Source organism: Dipodomys merriami, unplaced genomic scaffold, assembly GCF_024711535.1.
Source record: "Dipodomys merriami isolate MVZ:Mamm:240054 unplaced genomic scaffold, mDipMer1.0.p SCAF_86, whole genome shotgun sequence".
NCBI classification, from domain to species: domain Eukaryota; kingdom Metazoa; phylum Chordata; class Mammalia; order Rodentia; family Heteromyidae; genus Dipodomys; species Dipodomys merriami.
Genome location: NW_027206468.1, coordinates 1,709,595 through 1,729,279, shown reverse-complemented (window position 1 = coordinate 1,729,279; position 19,685 = coordinate 1,709,595). Strand labels below are relative to the sequence as shown.

At 39.0% G+C, this 19,685-nt stretch overlaps 1 pseudogene; it reads right to left on the bottom strand.

Annotated features, from left to right (window-relative positions):
* Positions 1-285: 285 nt before the first annotated feature.
* Positions 286-385, bottom strand: LOC138820334 (U6 spliceosomal RNA; annotated as a pseudogene).
* Positions 386-19,685: the final 19,300 nt, after the last annotated feature.

Genomic DNA, 19,685 nt, shown 5'->3' with positions numbered 1-19,685 from the left:
ATTAGTAAATGTGACCTTTCAGATTGCATTCCATATAGAAGAATTTTAAGACTCCTTTTTTTTCTTAGTTTCTTTTATTATTTTATTTCTTTGGGATAAAATGGCAATATTATCTAATTTCAAGTTTTGTAAAGGTTATGCTATGTAAAGGCCTTTCTAAGGTGAAAATTTAATATACTGATGTCAAACTAACCTTTAATTCTATGAATTACATGTATTGTTACACTTATATTTTTGTAATCAACTTTTTAATAACTCTTTTTCATTTCTTGCATCAGAAGAATGAAAAATATGGAATACTTCACAAATTTTCATATCATCCTTGTGCAAGTGCTATGTTAATCTCTGTATTGTTGTAATTTGGGTAGACCTGCTGCTGAAGCATGTAATATCCTCTAAATTTAAGTACTTAATGATACAATCTTTATACAGGCATATATCCATTGTTGCCGATTTGTAACAAGGAACCCTTATTGTTCCTGAAAATGCTATTGATCTTATTTCTCTAAATTTCTGTGTACAGTGGGAAAAACTTATATAGTTTGGTCGATTGCTCACATTTACAATTTTTTGTCAGTGACTATTTCGTCATTTTCATTTTAAATTTGATCATACTTTGAAGCCTTTACAGCTAAGTCCAAAGGTGGTGGCTTTTCAAGTACTTATTTATCAACTGAGTTAGCTTTGTGGAGCTAATGGATTCAAAGTAAGCCTTGCTTAAGAGCTACTTCTAACTTTCTGCAGCTTAAAATTTCCCAAATGAGGTCTTGCTGGGACAAATGTCTACGTGAACTGTGAAGACTCAGGGTCTATGTTGAGGGGGCAGAATGATGCAGGCTTCAGCCTCGGGGTTATCTGAGGACTGTGTTTGGAATTAGGAAAGCTCTTGGAACGCCAGGCTACAGAGGGAAAATGTTCCCTCTCCCTATCTCAAAACATGTCACAGACTCCTGGGAGCTGAGGAAGTGGCTCTTCTCCTTGCTTAAGCATAGATTAACAGCTGGTCAAGCATTTTCCTGAGATTGGAGAAGTGGTTTGATCTTGATCTAAAATAGTTTAGATAATAATATACCTAGACCTTCTCTCATAGGTTAAGTAAAAATGTATCTGTGGAAATTTTTTGTGTGAATGTTTTCTGACCAAATCTTGGCAAATATGATGCTTGCTAGTCTTTAAATACCCACTAACAATAAAGCACAGCATGCAGTGGCAATTGCTGTTTGCACTCTGCATCCCCTGTGTCCTGGTGATTTTGTGACCCTTACCTAGGGACCCCAACGCACTAGACATTGACACTGAACCTTTACCTTTCTTCCATGTAGGAACAGACCAACCAGAATATTTTACGCTGAAAGCATGGATTGTCTTACTGGATCAAAAATAATCTTAGTTACAAGGGATCATAGAGAGATGAACAGTTCAGACAGAATTGTTCAGAATAGAAGGTATTTTATCAAAACATAATAGTTTATTATACGTATCATTTCAAAAGTAGCTAAAGCCAAGAAAGTGAAAAAAATTGTTCATATGCATGATTACCTACTGTCCTGACCTGTCTATCATCCAACCAAGCAGGAACTTACACTACTGACATTCTATCACCAAATATTGCCATAGCTCCTGGAGAAGTCCATATGTTTCTCCTCGATATTAGGCCTTAAATTTGTAATGTTTTAATCACAGTGTTTCCTCTTGCCTCTAGGCTGCATATCTACAAATGGTAGAGCTTTAAGTCTAACTCTACCAAAAACTGAGGTAGAGATAATGGAATAATACTTTAAAACAGAGTTGCCTTTGATTCCCTAAACACAACACAACAATGCAAAACAATTTTTATATTATATGTACTTATATATTTTATATTTATATGTGCTGATTTTAAATTTTATACAGTGAATCTTACTAGAATTGATAATTTGACAAATATATTGACATTTATTCCCATAAATAGATTGGAATATAAATAATTAGGTTCAGAATATATATTAGAATATAAAAAGTATCAATGCAATATCTTCAGTATAAGCTTGTGATACCTTCTAAGTGTTCGTGGTCTTCTGAATAAACATGGTATAATAACAGTATTGTTTTCTGCTAATCTATAAGGGATTTTATTATGATGCTCTGTTTATTGTTTTAACTTGCTGGTCCCAAAGTGTTTTTCTCCATATTTCTAAAGCATTCTTACTGATTATACCCAAATTTTGCTGATATGATGTCTAAAAGCTATTATTCTTCTGCAGGACCCACGGATCCTAGGATAACAGGTCCCAGTTATCTGCATCATCAGATAACAAGGGCATGACTTCTCACATAGGCCCATGCAACATGCCAACAGAAAATAATTAAAGACTCATCTCAATTTCTCATTTCCTATAATATTTCAGGGCCCCAATTGCTTACAAGAATTAGCAGTAATCAATTGTGAAATGCAAGGCAACTTAAAATGAAAGATGAGATCACAAAATCTGAGAGAAAGTACTGTAATTCAAACTTTCAATTTACAGATGACCAGCCCATATGAGTGAACAAAATCACAAATGAACAACGTCATTTTTAATACCTTTCTCCTAATGATGAATGAAAGATTTCAGTGCAGCCAAAAAAATAGTTTCTGGAATGATAGATCATAATTGGTCTACCAAGACTAGGAAAACTTGATTTAGAGATCAAATATAATTTAGAAAAACATTAATTGAGAATACCCTTAGTGCTTCAAAACACTGGTACTTCAGTAAAACTTGGTTCTGTAGTATAAAAATGTCATTCTCAAACCAATGTAACCTACATTTAATCTCCTGAAAGTATATTCCTTTTCAAATAAACTTTTAAAAATCATATTCACCAAAATAACACTTGACAAGTAGATGATAGTGACATTACAAGGTTTTCAAGTGTAGGGAGCAAGTTACAATAGAGTTGATTTACGTACCCAGCACTAATACCAAACAAGTTCAACCATTCATTAAAGTGCAGAAATACTACCCCCCACCATTTGTGTTGTTCAGTAGGGGCCTTCCAGAAATGTGTTTAATGGATCAGCCTCCCATAATTCAAACCCAAATATTAGCTAATAAAGTAAATTTCATCACATAAGAAGGTACATTTTAAAGTCACTAATAGTTGCCTTATCATGTGTTGCCTTATCATATATTTTCCCTATCTGTCTAACATAGTAAGAAATATGACTTTAAGTCTTGAATATGGGTACTGATGAGAGATTTGACAAACAAAAAATCTGTCTTCTATTTCTATCATATTCCTCTAAGTAGTAAACTTTAGTTTTCTTCTTTTTCCAAAACTTATAGGTAGTAGAATATTTACATAGGATAATGTAAAATAAAATAATCACATACCATTGCACAAAGCCATTTATAAAACCTGGTAGGAATAAATTCTAGGCCATTTTTAAACGTTCCTTTTGACTAAAAATTAATCTTCCAAATGAACGAGAATAAAATCATGTCTAAGTGCTTCACATTTCCAGTCTTGCACATTGTTATTGCAGATGAATGAATTATGGAAATATAAGCTGACATCAGTTGCCTATATATTCTCCATGCTGGCTGAGACTTAGAATTTGCACAGCACATGAAAACAGGTGCAATGACTGGCTTCTTACATCAGGGTGAATTTTTGGCATTGCTGGGCTTTGAACTCAGGGCCTAGGAGCCCAACTGCCCAATCGGTCCACGTGATCACACCAGACGTTGAGCCACTAAGGAGATGGGCTTTTCCCAGGGACTGAGATCGAGCCACAGGGAGGCCAAAATAGTGCTCAATGCATCATTTAAACATGGGATGTATGTTCACATCTGTGTGGGGACTGCATCGTGCATTGAGTGTACTTATTGTGTTTATTTTGTATACTATTCATGGATTATTGTGTATTTTCTCATGTATATGATGACAGGTATAACTGGGCTGACATGGATAACAACTTATTCCCATGACCACAGGGTGGCCCATGCATTCTCCATCCTAGCTGAGACCCAAGACTTGCAGAGGAAAGGAAAACATATGCAACCATTGGCGTCTTACATCAAGATGAATCTTTTGGCAGGGCTGGGATCTGAACTCGGGGCCTAGCAGGCCCAATTGGTGAATGAGTCCATATGAGCACAACAGCCTGTGAGCGACAAAGGAGCTAGGCATTCCCAGTACCTGAATTTGAGCCCCCCTGGGGGGAGAGTGGGGAGCACAATAGTCATCCATTCATAAGTAGAAGGTAGAATGCAAATAAGTATATATTTGTATAGAGTAGGATTGATGGTGACTTGTGATGGAAACCAATCTGTGTGTACCTATATTTCGATATTTTCTGATGCATTCATTTCATGTCTGTGATGATTATTGTCATGCTTCATTAACTCTTCTTTACAAATAATCTATACCCCATGAGTCTTGCGTATCATTTCCTACTGCATCATGCACAAACTACTGATTCAAGGATGAGATCGATCACATGCCATGACTCTTCCTAGGTCCAGAAACAAGTATCTCAGGATCTCCCGCCATTCCCTCCTCCTAGGGGGACTGAATTCAAGCCTCAGTCCTGGAAAAGTTACTCCTTATATACATCTTAACAATAAGATTTATACTTCCGTTCAGATGTTCAGTCCATATTGTGTTTGGTGCGTTTATTCATTTTAATTATTTTTTATTAATTTATTTACCACTTATTTTATTGACTCTGATGACACTTAAACCATTTATTACATTGTTTACATCCTATGATATAGAATCTAGATTTTAGATGTATGTGATCTCCATCATGCCTGGCAGTGCTAGAATCGGATCTCAGGGCCTAGCAGGCCCAATTCATGAATGGGTGAGTTTGAGCATGGGAGCCTCTAGTCAATGAAGCTGTCAAGTGATTCCCACGGGCTGAGATTGACCCCCAGTTTTGGCCAAAACAGCAATACATGGATAGGCAGACGGTGATATACAAAGAAATATATATTGTTAAAGAGTGCCAGAGCCGTCTATCTATGATTGAATGACACCTACTACGTTCCTACCAACTCTTAGGTATTTATTATACCACCATTGAAGGAATATTATTCTTTTAATGCTTAATAAACTATACACTAAGATCAATCAGCATTCTTGGACTATTGCATCCAATTTTAGACTAGACGGATGCATGAACTACTCTTTCAATGGATATTCCCATGCATAGGAATGAGTCTCTTGTGATCTCCTGCCATTGGTGTCAGGACTGGGATTTGAACCCAGTGCCTATGTCCACAGGTTGTCCTATGGCTTCACTGATAGCCCACAAGCCATCAGCAATGGCAGGTCATATCTACTTTGCAGCCATGTCATTCAAACCCAGGATGGTCACTGTGCAAAGAAAAAAATAATAAAACCCCAGACCCCTGAAGGTTGCCACTTTTTCTGCTTTCCAGTTTTTTTTCGAGAAAGTCCCCTGGGCCTAGGATCTTAGGATCAGCTATGGTTCTGGAGGCTGCAACCAAGCCGAGAGAGATCTAAGCTGAGACAGAGTTTCCATGACCTGAGTTCAAGCCCCATGGTTGGCCAAAAGAAAAAAATGAAAAAGAATAAAGAAAACATAATTATTTAACTAAATTAAAAAAATAAAGCTACCTAGTTTGGAATTTCTGCTAGTTTTCTTTCCTAGCCTGGGATTTGAACTCAGGGTCTTGGTAAATCTGTAGCAATGTGAGGGAAGATTTGCTACTACTTGAGTTCAAACCTTGTGCCAACCAAAAGTGAAACCTAAGTCACTGACCTAAGCAGGGGGAGGTAGTTGTGGCAATGGGAGGGAAGGTATAGTAGGGGGAAAACAAAGGAGGAGGTAACAATGCTCAATGTGAAATTTACTCATTACCTTGGTCCTGTAAAATATTTTTACAATAAAAAACGAACAAAGACAAACAATGTAGTTCTCATAGAAGCATTTTGGAGGTAAGGGAAGGATGTCTGAGTGAATAGCTGTACAAAATTCTACACTTTTTAAAATGTTCAGTATGGAACTGAATAAACATAACTGCTTCCATTAAAAAATTATGTCAGTGTCTTGGAACTGGGGCCAGTATTTCTGCCATTGTTAGGATTTGAGCTCAACGTCCAGGTAACTATTTTGCATCATGGGTGAAGGCGAAGCTCACTGTCCATGAGGAAAGAAATTCAGGCTAGAGTACCCAGGGCCTGAATGAAGGCCCTGAAATGGAAAAAATATCTCTATACATGTGTAATATATGATATATATATATACTTATATATGTATGTTAATTTCATATTATGATTCAGGTGGATCAGTGGTAGAGCACTTGCCTTGCATGCCTGAGTCCCTGGGTTCGATTCCTCAGCACCACATAAGCAAAAAGAAAAAATCCGGAAGTAGAGCTGTGGTTCAAGTGGTAGAGTGCTAGCCTTGAGCTGAAGATCTGAGGAACAGCACCCAGGCCCAGAGTTCAAGCCACACAACCGGACCCCCACAGAAAAAGAATGATTTTGAATTTTATTTTCCTTTGATTCATTTATTTATTGATTACTGTATTTAGTATTTTTATACACATAATATTTATTACATTTTGCACAACTATTATAAATTTATACCCAATAATTGAGGACATTGACTCATTTTCATTAATATTTTATTAAGTGTTGAAACATAATACATAAGTAAATGGAAGCATTTGTCACAGTCTTTACATGATTAGAGTCTCTCACAAGTATGAGCTTTGTCTTATTTATCTTTGGAAACTTTCTATCGGGTTTTCTTTAGATGATTTATACTCAGAAGCCTTTTCTTGAGGATAGGCAAGTGAGGTATAAAATTGTGAGGGTGGGGCTAGAAATGTGGCTTAGTGGTAAAGTGCTTGCTCAGCATGCATGAATGCCAGGGTTTGAATCCTCAGTGCCACATACTCAGAAAAAGCCAGAAGCTATGGAGTAGCTCAAGTGGCTAGCCTTGAGAAAAAGAAGCTCAGAGAGAGTACCCAGGCCCCAAAATCAAGCCCAGGACTGTCTAAAACCATAGGCCAGATGCCAGTGGCTCATAAGTGGAACCGTAGCTTCTCGGGAGTCTGAGAGCTGAAGACCACAGTCCAAAGGAAAGCCTGTTAGATTCTTATCTCCAGTGAACCACCAAAAGAACCCATCTGGCATTTTGGATTAAGTGCTACAGTGTTCACCTTGAGCTGAAGGGCTCAGGGTCAGTGCCCAGGCTAGAGTTCGAGACACACAACTGGAAAAAGAGTGAGGGTTAATTAAAATACTTTTCCTATTTGCTAATTACAAGAACATTCTTTGGAACATGAACACTGATGCCCACCAGAAATGGACTCAGAGCTCAAGGTTCAAGTGTAGCACATACATATGCCTATCCTCTCAGACTATAGCATTGTAATATTGTTTCCTACAGGGTTCTTAAAGGTCCAAGTTTAAAAGTCTTAATATGCTACACAAGCCCTTTGTGATAAGCAGTTGACTTGTATTGTCAATGTCATTACAGTTCTGAACCTAGCAGAGCACAAGTAGGTCATACCCATCACCCTAGCTCAGGAGGCTGAGGTCTCAGGATCACAGGGTGAAGCCAGCCAGGGCAGGAAATCTATGACAAAATGACTTCCACTTCTGAAAGGTCAGATATTCAAGAGCTTCGTGTGTCTCCCTTGGTGATGAGAAATTACTTGCACATTAAATGTTCTTATAGTACTTGAGCTATAGAAGAAGGAAAGAACCATTATTGACCTATCCTGGATTCAGATGAAGTTCTCAGGATCCAAGCCCTAGCTCTGTTAGCAGGAAGAACTCCAGTGTAACTCTGTAATAGAAGGACAGAAAACAGTTTAAAAAACCAGTCTAGGTGCAGAGACCAGGCCTACAGGATTAGGAGGCAGAACGTACACACTCAACAGGGAAGTGAACTGCAAAACCACTTCATTTATTCCAGGCACAACCAGCATTGGGGAAAACCTGTAAAATTTGTTAAAGTTACACCAGGGTCAGGCTTTACTCGGCCTCTTCAAACAATGACTAATGAACCTTCCTCCCTCATGTGAAGGGAGCCTCAGGCTACCTTTAGGTTACCAATAGAGAGCCAGTTTAGTGGGGGAGAGGGGAGGAGCAGAGTAGAGAAACCCTGCTCTCTGGTCTTAGGGAGTGGGTTTTTGATTCTCCATCTATCAGATTTGAAGACCCATCTACCTCTGCCAGTCCATTCTCCTTCCTTAATTCTCCACATAATTAATGCAAATCCCCAGACTAACTAGAGGCAGGACTGTTTCTATTTTGTCTCCAAGCACATGATTTAGAACCTAGTTCTGCCCTCTTGACTATGGGCCCTTGGTTGCCTGAGAAGTGGGAAAGAGACAGTCTTCCTGCTCTGTGGTTATGTGAAGGCACACTGCAAAAGGCCTCCTGACTGGGAAGTGTTCCCTTCTTTCCTCTTGACGTCCAAAGATTAAACTATCATATTTCTTTCTTTCTTTCTTTCTTTCTTTCTTTCTTTCTTTCTTTCTTTCTTTCTTTCTTTCTTTCTTTCTTTCTTTCTTTCTTTCTTTCTTTCTTTCTTTCTTTCTTTCTTTCTTTCTTTCTTTCTTTCTTTCTTTCTTCCTATCTACCTACCTACCTAGGTATCTCTTTGCCAGGTCTTGGGTTGAACTTAAGGCCTGGGCACTGTCTGTAGCACTCTACTACTTGAACCACAACACCAATTCTGGCCTTTTCTGTGTATGTGCTCCTGAGGAATCGTACCCAGGGCTTCTTGCATGCTAGGAAAGCACTCTCTCACTAATCCACATTCCCAGCCCCCTCATAAGTATGCTACCATTACATAAGTATGCTACCATTTTACTTCCTCAAGTTTAATTTTCTGAAGACTGGTTACTTCTAAGAAACCCTATCTTGTGTACCCCTGCCTGATTTGTGACTGTTCCTGCATTGTCCTCATAATAAAATGTAAATAAATACTGCTGAGATCTTCAGTGTGCATCATATAAGGACACAGGCCTGGAACCCTGGAAGAGAAAGACATGAAGAGGATGATGCAGTAGGCGCAAGGATCATATCTGAAAAATAAATAAATAAATAAATAAAAGCATCATTGCATACAGTGTGTTTGAACTCATGGAGGTAATATACACACATAAGTAAGTAGGGCACTGATTCATAAACTTGGCCTTCTCTTTTTGAAAACGTTTTTGAGGCTATCCCATGGCTTAAACTCAGGGCCTGATGCGTTCCTCAGCTGTTTTTCCCAAGGCTGAGGCTTTACCACCGCCACAGCTCCACGTCCAGCCATCTGGTCGTTAATCGGACATAAGTGCCTCCCAGGCTTTCCAGCCTGGTCTAGCCTGTTTCATCTGCTTGACTTTCTCTCTCAAAGCCCCATTTCTACCTTCTGGTCCACTGCTTCACTTCTGGTTTTCTGGTGGTTTATTGGACATAAGAGTCTCACAGACTTCCTGCTCAGGCTGACTTTGAAGGGTGATCTCTCAAAAAGGTTTCAAGCGGCTTTCCTCAGGGATTCACCAAGGAACACCTCCACACAAACCTGGAGTCTAAATCTCGAGAGACACTAGAAAAGTGATGCATGAAGATGCTTCTAGTATATTCTAGATACTTAAGGTTGGAGAGACACAACACTCCTAATTATTAGATCATTTTATAGGCAAAAGAAGCAACGCAGACAATATAAGGATCGCTCTAGCTTTTGGTCCTCCCATCTTGAGACAGTAAGTTGCTGTAGCTCAATGCTAACTGACAGAGCTGGTATGTCCTGTGGACATTTGCACAGAAATTCTATGACATTCATTTCTCACTTTTGGTTTCAAACCTATGAACAGATGGTAAGATGAGGAAGCAAAATCCTTCTTAGAGAAAGCAAGTATAAAGGACATTGGGTAGTTAACTTATAAATTCATAAGACTGGTATGACCCTGTTAAGAAGTCAGGTTTCCAGATTAAAAAATGAAGAAGAAAAGAAAGAAGGTGCCAGTGGCTTCTCATTGTAATCGGAGCTCCTCAGGAGTCTGAGATGTAGAGAATCAGAGTTTGAATCCAGCCAGCATAGGAAAGTCTATGACAATGTTATTTCTAAGAGATCACAGAAAAACCCAGAAGTGGGGTTTTGACTCAAGGTTAATGCACTACCCTTTAGCAAAAGGATCTCAGGAACAATGCCTAGGCTCATAGTTCAACACCAGGACCTGCCCCCTCAAAAATAACCTGTACCTCCATATCTTTGTATATGTATGTATGCATTCCTATAGGTGAAGCTCCAGAGTAGTTACCATGAATGGCACCAAGCTAGACAATTTGTATCCAATAAAATGATTTCATAACAGAGACTGATTTCATGAAAGTGCATGTTCTGCGGCTGCCCTCACTGTTTCCAGTATAGCCTGAGGGTTTCTCTGCATCCCAGGCCTGCTGGAAGAAGTCTCTCTCATTGTCTGGACAGGCAGACAAAAGGCCTCACTTCTGTACAGCTACGTAACAAACAACTACATCTGTGTCAGATTGTGAGAATGAGTGTGAGTGGGCTCCGAAGGTCAGGATAAAGGTCTAATTTTAGCCCAATCTATTTCTTTCCCCAGTGCTCTGGTTTGACAGGAAGCCATTTGTGCCACCTCCCGTGGCAGGCCAAGTCCTGTGCACTTATCCTGCCATTGTGAGACTATATTCCGGTGTTCAGATACAGTGCTCAATATAATTCAGCAGTCCTTCTGGCAGACAACTGGGGCACTGAAACTCATGAAATGTTTCATTGAGGATGATGATGGGCATATGATGTCTCTCCTAGGTTTCTGGAACCTTGGGAAATCCAAGCACATATCTGATATCACAAAGCTTCCTGTCATCTAGGGCTGTTAAGCTCTTCAGGTTTTGAAACATTTGACCTCTCCAAGTTGGGCCCTGGCTGGCTAGGTTGGGGGTTGAAAGCAGTGCTGGGGTGCTGACCATGAGCTCAGTGTAGAAGCCCGGTGCTTTACCATTTTGTCTAACAGCATCACTTCTAGTCTGTGAGTGTGTGTGTGTGTGTGTGTGTGTGTGTGTGTGTGTGTGTGTGTGTGTGTGTGTGTGTGTGTGTGAGCCCGCGTGTGCACAGGAGGTTGAACTCAGGTCCTGATCACTGTACCTATTTTCTCTTGTACAAGGATACCCCTCTCCCACTTGAGCAACAGAGACACTTCAGGCTTCTTTTTAGTGATATGTTCCTGAGAAATCAAACCCAGGGTTTCATATATGCAAAGCAATCTACACTCTACACATTCCCAGCCCTCTACTTCAGGTTTGTTAGTTTGTTTCTGTCTTTTCTTTATTGTTGTAGGAGTTGAAATCTGGGCCTGGGTACTGTCCTTGAACTCTTCTCCTCAACTCTTGTGCTCTACCACTTGAGCCAAACACCACTTCAGCTTTTTTGGGGGTCCATCGGTGCTAAGTGTCTCAAGGACTTTCCTGCCCAGGCTAGCTTTGAACCATGATCCTCAGATCTCATCCTCCTGTGTAGCTAGCATGACAGACATGAGCAACAAGCACCCAGATTCCACTTCAGGTTTCTTAGTGGTGAATTGGAAATAATAGGCTCATGGAGATGATTGGAGATAATAGGCTTTTGTGTCTGGGATAGTTTGGAACCCAGATCTCAGCTTTCTGAGACGGCAGATGACAGACTTTAGCTATAGACCCCTAGGCTGTGGCCTCTGCTATAAGGGGATCCATGTCTCCACATGGTAGAGCGCTAGTCATAAGCCCAAGAGGTAAGGGCCAGCACCGAGACCATGAGTTCAAGGTTCATGACTGAGAAAAAACAAAACAAAACAATTGTCTGCAGGAGATAACTTACTAGTCTTCAGTAATACATCTTTGTCCCTGCCATGGGGACATAAATGAGCCTCAGTATTCTGGTCTGCATAATCATCTCAGTTGTGGAGATCTTATAAGGACCCGAAGAAAGAATGCACCCTGTGAAGGACACAGCACATTGCACTCTTTGCATGACTCAGCACACAGCATCCTTTGAAAGACTCAGCACACAGCACCCAATGCAGGATGCAGCAAACTGCACCCTGTGAAGGACTCAGCACCTAGCTCTATTCCACAAGCTTTCATTAGAATTAGGGTGATTTTATCAGTATCACCATTCTTTGAGGAACAGTTCACAAACCACAAAAGTTCACATCTAATGGTTTAGTGTGGTGTTTTTTTTTTTTTTTTTTGCGGGGGGGAGGTTAGCCATGGGGCTTGAACTCAAAACATGAGGATACTATTCTAGTAACATTTGATCAAGACTAGAGCTCTACCACTTCAAGCCATATATCAAAGATTCTAGCAGACTTCCTGCCAAGTTTTAAAGGCCCTGAGCAAACAGGATATGGGGATAAGCCAGGGTAACCAGGATGATGGGGATAACCCATGGATCTGGGTTACAGCAGTTTACATCTGGCTAAGTCAGGTTAGGTGGAAGCTGTCAGTCCCAGACTCCTAGATTACCCTGTGATGAGGTATTTGAAGTCCTGTCCTTCTTGCCCTTCTATAGTTGCAGTTAAAACATTCTACTTTTTTTTGGCGGCAGTCCTGGGGCTTGAGTATGCGCTTTAACCCTGTTCCTAAGCGTTTGTGCTCAAGGCTAGCACACAATTGAATGAAAGACAGCAGAACTTCTGGGTTTTCTGTTTATGTGCACTGAGGAATCGAACCCAGTGTTTCATGCTTCCTCGGTGAATATTCAACCACTGAGCCCCAGGAGTGAATGAGATATAAATAGATAGAGATTGTTGTATAAAAATATTATATACACAAAAAGAGAGATGTCTGCATATTATTAAATTATAGATAGTATTACCACCAATTATTAGGTATTAAATTATGTCTCCATTTAATGACGTGTCCCAGTTAACAATTAATAAAGCATTAATTAAAATTACTCAATATCCTGTTATTGTTTATCACATATGTACGTACATTCCTACTATAATTATGTATTTTATAGAATGAGACATATTCCTATATATTATTAAATTATGCATCGTGTGTTACTACCAATTATTAGGTATTTGTGTTTCCATGAAATTTTTATTCTGTTAATGCTTAATAAAATATTAAACTTAATCCACGTCCTATAATTTTTGTGTCTAATTTTATCCTAGAATGATTCCCTACTAATTCAATCTGTTTTTCATTTATTGTAATGACAATTCTTCCACCTACGACATTTTTTACATTTATTACATCCTATTACATAGCATATAGATTTGCATCTGAATTATACATCCCACCTGTCACCGCCACTTTCAAAGAAAAAGAAAACATGTTTCACTCTCGGCTTCTCACATCTGAACTCACAGTCTACAAAGCCCAATTCATTAATGGGTAAGTGTCAGCATGCCAGCCTGGAGCATATTAAGCTGACTAGCATTTCCAGCACCTGAGATTGAGCCCTATGAGTTGACAAAATAAGAACACATTGATATGCAGATTGTAGTACACAAATAAATATAGATCATTATACAGTGCCGGAGATGTCTACACATTATTCAGCTATATGGGCTACATTCCTGCCAATTCTTGGGTGTTTATTATGCCTTCATGTAATTAATATTATTGTTTTCAGCCTTAATGAATTGTTAATTAAATCAACCACTGTCCTGAAACTATAGCATACATGTAATTAATAGTATTCTTTGAATGTGTCAAAAAGCATTCATTAAAATCAATTGGCCTCCTAAAATCACTCTAATTGTATAGAAGTATTCAGAAATAACTAATTCAACCTTGCTATTCATAATCTTCCATCGGTATTCCTATGACTAGGAATGAGACTCTTAGATCTCTTAGGGGTCAGGACCAGGCATCAAACACAGGGCCTATGTTGGTGTGTTGGCCTATGGCTTCCCTGGTAGCCTGCCAGCTTTCAGCAATGCCAGGTTACCAACATTTTTCAACCGTGTCATTCAGACCCAGTATGGTCACCTAGCAAAGAAAAAAATGTAAAATTGGCAGCCATCTGCAAATTGCCAGTGTTTTTTTCTGTTTTGCATTAAATTTTTTTCCTGTCAGCCATTGGGACCCAGGAACCCAGGTTCGGCTATGGGTCCAGTGGCTGCACCCCAGCCTAGAGTGATCAAACCTGAGGCAGAACTGCCACTACCTGAGTTCAAGCTCAGTGCTTGACAAAATAAAAATACATACAGGAGTTCCAGGAAGATGGCAGAGGAGAAGCTGGAAGCTAAACAAGCTCTCGCATAGAAAGCAGTTTTAGTGCTCCAGTGAACAGTCCTAAGCCAGAGAATCACACCAAGTGTGCCATCACAGTACACAGAGTTAGGCCAGAGAGAGAAAATCCAGGCAAGGAAACAGATCTGTGCACTTGTCAGTAGCCACCACTGTGACAGCGTTGGCTGCGGTGGCGGCTGTAGCCGCCATACCTACAACACAAAGAGTCCAGGACAACGACTCCAGATGCAGCAGGCGAGTTGATTCTACTCAACCCAGGAAGAACTGACAAAGAACAGACATCTTCATCCTGCAGATTGCATACCAGAGACGACCCAAGAACCAAGACTCTGGCATGAGAAGAAGCCTGACATCCTCACTCCTTCTCAGGGAGCAGAGGAGGTAAGAACATCCCTCCCCTCCCCACTACCAGAGATCTCCATCTTTGATACTGACAAAGACCTGGCTGAGCAGCTAGCTTCAACTCAGGCCTTGAAAGAAAACAAGGGTCATTTACCAGGTCACAGGAACCTATTCTGACATTCCAGGCTCAGCTACACCCAGCGGAAAGTGACCCAGTACAGTGGAGAAAGCTCCACCAGCCCCAAGAGTGGCTTTCTTCACTGGGTAAACAGAGCCAGAGGCTTCCCCTCCCTATAGTAGCCTTGACAATCAATTGACATTCAGTAAACATAAACCCTGAGAACGGCTCCAGGTTGGGCTCTGTCAGTGTATCAAAAGCTAGCCCCCTAAGGAAAAGCTACTGTTTGCTAAAAGGCTTCCACCCTACCAGAAACTAGCCTAATCATAGCATCTCCAAACTAGAAGAAACAGCCATCTCCCTCTTTTGTGAAACTCAAACCAGATCTTCTCATTGAACTAGCCTGGGAGGATGATCACAAAATTCTGGGTAAAGCAGAGCATTTTTCTGCATGCTCAAACAAATTGATTTAAGAGACCAACCAAGCCGCAGGAAAATCAAACACCACAAGCAAACCAGAGACGCCAACAAGAGACAGTTACAGACACAAGGGAGATATAGGATCTACCCATCCCCACCAAAAAATATCAAAGAATTATTTTTTGTACATTTTATAATTTCTTTAAACTTTTTAAACTTTTAATTTTTATCTTTAAAAATATATTTATTAACAATTTTTTTCTTGCTCTTATACTTTTTATTTTAAGGGTATGTGTGTGTGTGTGTGTGCTTTTTCTTTTTTTTTTCTTTTTATTCATTTTTTTGTTTAGCTCTACATACTTTTGATCCTTTTCTTTCTTTCTTTCTACTTTCTCTTTCTTTCTTGCTTTCTTCCTTCCTTTCTTTCTTTGTTTCTCTTTCTTTTCACTTTTCCTCTCTTTCGTTCGTCTTTGTGTGACTTAATTGCTGTTCTGTTCATCCTCAGATATACCTGTAGTCGATTATTAAACATTATCCCCCATTTTGTACACACTTAATCCAGAAATTTATTACTCAGTTCAAAACCTCTTAGACTTAAATTCCTTAATAGCAGTATTACTTCTATGTACCTATATGACATTTTAAGCATTTTTATTTTTAAGTTTTTCACATCTCATTCTATCCCTCCCCTTCTCTTATCCTATCCTCGTTTTTCTCTGAATATTACTTTGTTAATTTGCATAATTTATTTGTTTCACTTTTAATTTTTAATTTTTGTTCCTATTTTTTCTTGCCCTTTTTTCTTTCTTTCTTTTTTTCTCTCTCTCTACTATCATTCTATCCAACCTATCCAACCTATTTCCCGCTTAGATATTAGTATTTAGTCAAGTTAACTCTCCCTCTACATTTCCACATTCCTTTATTCCTATTTTTACCCACATATCTCCCTTAACCTAATAATGTCTGCTTTGCCAAATTCTTCTTTGCAGTTCGCAGCACACTAATACATAGTTGTTTGATGTTGAATAGCTATATCTGTTGAACTAGATTGTATCTGCAGACTTTTTACTTTGCAACTACACACTTTGGTTGATGCTTGCCTTAAGATAGTGTTCTAGCATAAAACTGGTGTTTCATTCATCCCAAATGGGCAGAACAAACCTGAAAAACACAAGAAAAATGGTAAATCCGGGTATCTCAACTCCCACTCATGGTAATCAGGGGACAGAACAGAAAATGAATAATCCAGAGGAGAGCTCCCAAAAAGCTCTGCAAACGCTACTGGTAAACATGGTAAATGAAAAGATTGAAAACCTGCAAAGACTTCGTGTGAGCGTGATAGGGAGAGAGAAAAGACAAACAAAAGGTCAATACAGGAATATCATGAGCCTGAGGAAGCTACTCAAAGATTGATACAGGAATTGTATGAGCAGCTTGAGAACACTCAAAGAGAAATAAAAGAATGGTGTGAGCAGGCTGAGATCAGTCAAAGAGATAGACAGGAATTGCGGGAGTTGGTGTAGAAGAGACAAAGAGAAAGTCAGGAATGGTGTAAGGAGGCTGAGAACACTCAAAGAGAACTACAGGAATTGAGTGAACATAAGGAAGGTAATCAAAGAGTGATACATGAATTGAGAGAGCAGCATGAGAATACACAAAGATCACTAAAGGCATCCATGGAATCTATAAACAGAGAGCTGAAAGAAGTCAGGAAGTCCACAAAGGGAACGCTGACTGGAACCCAACAGAAGGAATGGGAGTCCAAGGAAATCATAACCAATCAAATAAGTGACTTGAGAATAAACACTGAACATTAAATTAAGGAAGTAAAGAAGTTCATACAAGATCTAAAACAAAGCTCCAACAAAGAATTGGAAGCCATCAAAGCCAACCAACTAGAAGGAAAAGAAATAAATAACAAAGTAGAAAGTCTTGATAGTAGATCGAAACTCGGGAATTGAAGACAGCCTAGATATTATAGAGAACGAACATACAACCATTCAAGAAAAATCCAGGAAATACGATTGATCTATTCAACACATGGAAGACACCATCAGAAAGCCTAATCTGAGGATAATGGGTGTAGAGGAGCACCTAGAAATAGAAGTTAATTGTCTAGGAAATTTGTTTAACAGGATCCTAGCAGAGAATTCCCAAACATGCAAAAAGATAGGCCTACTAAGATACAAGAAGCTTTTAGAAATACAAAGAGACATGGCCAAAACAGGACATCCCACTCTCACAGTACAATCCTCGCAGGATCAATTCAGACCAAGGAAAAGATCCTTAAAGCTGTCAAGGAGAAAATATCAATCACCTATAAAGGGAAACCAATTAGAATCACCTCAGATTTCTCAGCAGAGATAATTCAAGCAGGAAGACCTTGGAATGATGTATGCCATGCCCTAATGACAAACAAGTATCAACCAAGAATACTATACCCAGCTAAACTCTCATTCATAACCCAAGGTCAAAGAAAGTCCATCCATAGCAATGAAAAATTTAAACAGTTTATCTCCACCAAACCAGCTCTACAAAATATTCTTAAAGATGTCCTACACGTAGAAAACCAACAAGACCACAATAAAAGCCAAGAAACTAAATCCAAACAGAATCCAAGAAGCATAGGAAGAACTCAGTTGCCTAAGCCCCCAAGAAGGTGGATAAAATGGCAGGAACTCCCTAATACCTCTCAGTCCTATCTCTCAATATTGATGAACTTAAATCTCCAATTAAGCTACATAGACTGTCTAGTTCAAATAAAAAGCAAGATCCTTCCATCTGCTGCCTTCAGGATTCACGTCTTGCTCATAAAAACAAAAACATTTTCAATATGAAAGTCTGGAACAAAATCTACCAAGCAAACAGCCCCCATTATCAAGTGGGAGTTGCAATACTAATATCAGATAAAATACACTTCAAATTAAAACTAGTGAGAACAGATAAAGAAGGTCACTACACGCTAAATAAGGCATATCTCCTTCCGGAGGATATTCCAATTCTAAATATCTTTTCGCCAAACAACGGAGCACCCAAATTTATCCAAGAAACACTACTTTCCGTCAAATCCCAAATAGATCCAAGGACATTAATTGTTGGGGACGTTAGCACACCACTTTCCCCACTAGATAGATCAACTCGGCAAAAACTCGAAAGAGAAACTGTGGACCTAAACACTGCATAGGTAAATTAGATTTAACAGACACCTACCGAATATTTCAACCAGCAGCATCAGAATACATGGTTTTCACAGCAGCACATGGAACATTTTCCAAAATAGACCACATTTTAGTCCACAAAGCAAACTTGTCCAAATTCAGATACATTGAATTTAAACCTTGCTTTCTCTCAGAACACAAGGGAATAAAATTAGAACTCAACACTAAAAACCACCAAAGAGGGTCCTGTAACAATGCAAGGACCCGGAACAACACACTGCTGAATCATGATTGGTTCATGGAAGAGATTAGAAAGGAAATTCAAGTGTTCGTGTTATTCAACAAAAATGAGCATACAAACTACCAGCTCCTCTGTGAAACAGCAATGGCAGTACTCAGAGGCAAATTTATAGCTCTCAGTTCTTACATCAACAAATTGGAGAGATCTGAAACCAAAAATTTAATGAGACATCTGGGCCTCCTTGCAAAAGAGCAGTAAAATAAACCCCAATGCAGTAGACGAAAACAAATAATTAAAATTAAATCAGAATTAAATGAATTAGAATAAAAAAACACAGAAAGACTCAACACAACAAAGAGTTGTTTCTTTGAAAAAATCAAAGTGATTGACAGACGCTTAGCAAATCTTATCAGAAAAAGAAGAGAACTCACCCATAATATGTATTATAATTTACGTCAGGTGGAAAGAAAGGAAGTGGAAAACAATACTACATCCAATAAAGCTGACATTGCTATTACATCACTAAGGAAGTAGTGTTAAGACCTGCAGGACTCATAGGGTTGTTGCATGTGACATTACTATGTAAAACACTATTAACTATCATCTCAGACATCCATAACATTCTGCTTTCATTTTCAAGATCAAGAGCCAAATATCTATGACTTTTTATTAATTGGGTGTGTTTCTTAGGAAGGAAGAAGGAGGATTTGGTAGTTTATGATGGAAAAAAATATATGTATTATCTCCTTGTCCAAATTTTTTGCAGTTTTATTTATTTATTTTTCTTCTTTATATTATTTTTTATTGTGAAAATACTGTACAGAGGGGTTACAATTACATGGGCAAAATAATGAGTACATTTCTTAGCAAGCATTGTAGCCTCCTCTTTTGATTCCCCTTCCCATCCCTTCCCATCCTCCCCCATCCTTCCACTCAATCCTCCCCGCTACCCTCCCCCACCAAAGTTGTAAAGTTCATTTTTCGACATAACGTCTTCTACATCTCATTGTTGCAATGGGTCCACTTGTATCTCTATTTAAACAAAGTTTTGCAGTTTGAAAAAGTGCTTCTGATGAACTCACACTTACATCTAATTGACTTGCTGTCTGCACAATATGCATAAAAATGAAGGTATTTATTCTGTTGGATAGTCACATATATTAACAAAATCCATTTCTGGAAAATAAAAGATACT